We start from the raw sequence: 3,472 nt of genomic DNA on the forward strand, positions 1-3,472 counted from the left end.
TCCTCTGGGGTGGGAAAATTTGAGAGCTGGAATAGGATGGGACATTTGAGTGGCCTTTTGCCTCTGCCAGAGGAGTTTGAACAACAACCCTGATTACGATGTATGCGGGTTGACATGCTTCTGCCATCTTTTCAATAGTTTTGTTTTTTATTGCATCATGCAACGGTTGTCAAAGGCGGGGAGGGAAAGTGATCTATTGATCATCACCCAAGCATCAGTTATAGGCTGTGGGGTTCCAAGGCACAGTTATAGTTTGGACTGTTGTTGGTGACATTGACAAATGTTTTGATATCCTGAGTGGAAGTCATCCTCAGAGTCAAGTGATAGGCTTCTCTATGCAATAGACCTCTTTACAGTTGTGTGGTTAGTTACCTGGCCTTTAAATGAAAGTGAGGGTGGTATTGACCTAGTTGTGATACAGACCTCCCTCCTTTTCTTATGTTAATGATGTTGTTGTCATGCTAATTAGTAAGAATTTACTTAAAAAACAGTGAGGTTTCTATCAAAACAAGGACAACTCCAGCCTCACTTTCATTCATAGGACAGGTAATTAAGCACACAACTGTAAAATGGACTATAGCTAAAATTGCATTCATAACTGCGAGGATCATAGCTTCACTTGATTTCATATCTGCAGTTCAATATATGATTCATTTCATCTAGAGGGGGACATTGGGGATTGCCCAATATCACATTTCTGCGCCAAAAATGGGCAAATACCGAAATAGACGAGTTCACAGTCTTGATTGCATCTTGGGTAATCCGGGCAACATGGTGAGAAATTGAAAGGTTTGTATGGAAACTAAAAGTAAAATATACCGTACATGACTCTACTTTATAGACTTTCGCCTTCATAAACCAAACAAATAAGTTCATGTTCACAACTGAGATGAACTATGCTTGGTATTTGTTCTTTGGAATTCCTAAATATTGCTTTTTTTGTCTCCATACATTCTCTGTAATTTTGTGCCTTTGGAATTACAAAAAATGTATGGCAGAAACTCTTTTTAATAAAATAATTTATACAATAGCCATTCTCTCCAAATTTATTCTGCCGCACCTTTGAGCGCATATCTTCGGTTTTGGAAAATAAAAAACCCAAAATTGCATGTCATGAATACTTTTCAATTCACAATACAAACCTTTGAATTTCTTGCCTTGATTACCCATGATGCACTCAAGGGCGTGAACTCGTCTATACCGCGTTCAAACACAGTTAAATATTTTCTTCCACATGTTGCCTTGCACGCGCGGATTATTTACCTTTGTCGGTACGCTGAGCAAACGATTGTTAAAACGAATCAGTTTTCAATTTCTTCCCCCTGGAGCAACCGGAAGTCTGATAATTCCGAGACGTCATTTCTGCACCGAATACCGTGAACCAAAACAGAACTGCTTTCCGTAGGGTTTGATAATACCGCAATTCCCAGGGGTATACCTGCCAACTTTTTCTGAGATATAGGCGTGAGATTTTTATCCTGGGAGTGCTGGGATTTTTGAAGACGGCACGATCATTTCCGAAGATTTCCGAAGACGTCCGAAGTCTTCCGAAGTCTGACGAAGATAAATAAACGCTTATAAACGCGAGCTCGCTCCCAGTGCTTTTCACTTCAAAAATCAGAGATCGCGAGGAAGGTATTGTCATTTCATTTTACACATGGTTTTCGTTCCTTACATGGGTCTGAGTTAACATATTTTTGGAAATTGTGTCAAGCAAGACGGCAAGAACTCACATTTTCCAATCAGGCGTGAGAAATTGGCCCGCAAGCGTGAGCCGGCGTGAGATCGAAGTTTTCAACCCGCAGGCGTGACACTCACGCCTAAGGCGTGAGAGTTGGCAGGTATACAGGGGCACCCAACGAATCTGTTCCTCACATTATCTGTTCCCCAGAGGAATCTTGCTGGCTGGCAAAAATACAGGTGTTTCGATTAGCTGGCTGGGAAATTTTGTTATTGATAGAGGTTTTGCCTGGGAATTACTGACTTTTTCTAGCATTTCAACCCGAGCTGGCTGTAGAAACTCTGAAGACTGAGGACGACTAAAAAAAAAAAAAAAAACAGAACCCCTTCCCTCTCCTAGAGAGTAGTGACAAACATACGACGGCTGGTCAGAGTGATTGCGCTTGCGGAAAAAACCTGTTATGTCCCGGTTTTGTCGCTTTTGTTCGGTCGTTTTGGATCGAGGGATTTGAAAGCGCGCGGAATTCCTGGCTGGGAAATAAATTTGATCAGCTGGCTGGCAAACCAACTAATTTCATCTAGCTGGCTGGGAAATTTCTTGTGTGTCTTGCTGGGTAGAATAACTGCAAATTTTTCATTTGTCAAAGTACCGGAAAAAGGAACTGATAATGTTTTCCCAGCAATACTGACAAACACCTGAAAATGCCTTAATAACATTTATTTTCATTAACTGGGGTATAATAATACAATTTACAACAAATTGGTCGTTGGGTGCCCCTGAATTCCGAACTTTTCAGGGGCACCCAACGACCAATTTGCCCAAAACTAGCATTGTGGAGCAAATGATCTTGGAGAAACTAGTCCCGTTTTGTTCTGATGACTCCATACAAGTCCTTCTAAATTTGACTTGGTTCCTAGTGTTATAAGGGAGGCGCGGTGGCCTCATGTTAGTGTGCTCGACTCCAGAGCGAATGGTCTGGGTTCGGGTCCTGGCCGAACATCACACTTTAGGACTATTCATAGAAGGTATACTATACCCTAGTATTAAGTGTGTCATAATTATCTCTAGTTCCCATGCTTCCTAGCACAAGCAATGCACCTTGTCAGTTTACATGCTAATGGCAATGGTTTTACTTGACACTTACATGAGGATATGACAGAGAAAGTAGTATCAATCCCATTGCTTGGATGATCCCAGCAATGGCAATAGCAATGCAAACGTGTGGGTCAATGCTTAGGCCAACTGTCAAGGACAGTTGGCTAACATGGTAACTGAACATTATTATTATTATTATTATTATTGTTACTACTACTACTACTACTACTCTACTACTTTAATTTGACACAAAACACTACTTACATCACAAATACTTACACTATGTTACCCAAGACCACTATATACATAATTACTTACAAACACTGACATACATTAACTTATAAAAACAAACCTATTTACAATACTTGGCCATTTCTCTCAAAATTCATCTCCTAGTCCCAGTGATGTATCGGCATCATGCTTGATCAAAGCTTTCTCAATCTTGCATGTGAACCAAACAAGCCATTTGCAATTTTTTTGTTTTCCTTTAAGGATGCTAGTCGTAAATCTTTTAACAACCCTCTACTTAATTCCCTCAAAAGTTCAACATTGGTGTTTACTCTGAGTCACAAAGTGTTGTGTGGCATTTGTGTTTGAGACTAGGATTTTCTATGTAAACAGCCCCTTTTCAAAACCATTTTCAGCCTGATATGTTGAGATTTTACTTACATGTCACGCTCTGAAAAGACTACAATG

This window comes from Montipora foliosa, chromosome 1 (genome assembly GCF_036669935.1).
Source record: "Montipora foliosa isolate CH-2021 chromosome 1, ASM3666993v2, whole genome shotgun sequence".
In the NCBI taxonomy this organism is placed as follows: Eukaryota; Metazoa; Cnidaria; class Anthozoa; order Scleractinia; family Acroporidae; genus Montipora; species Montipora foliosa.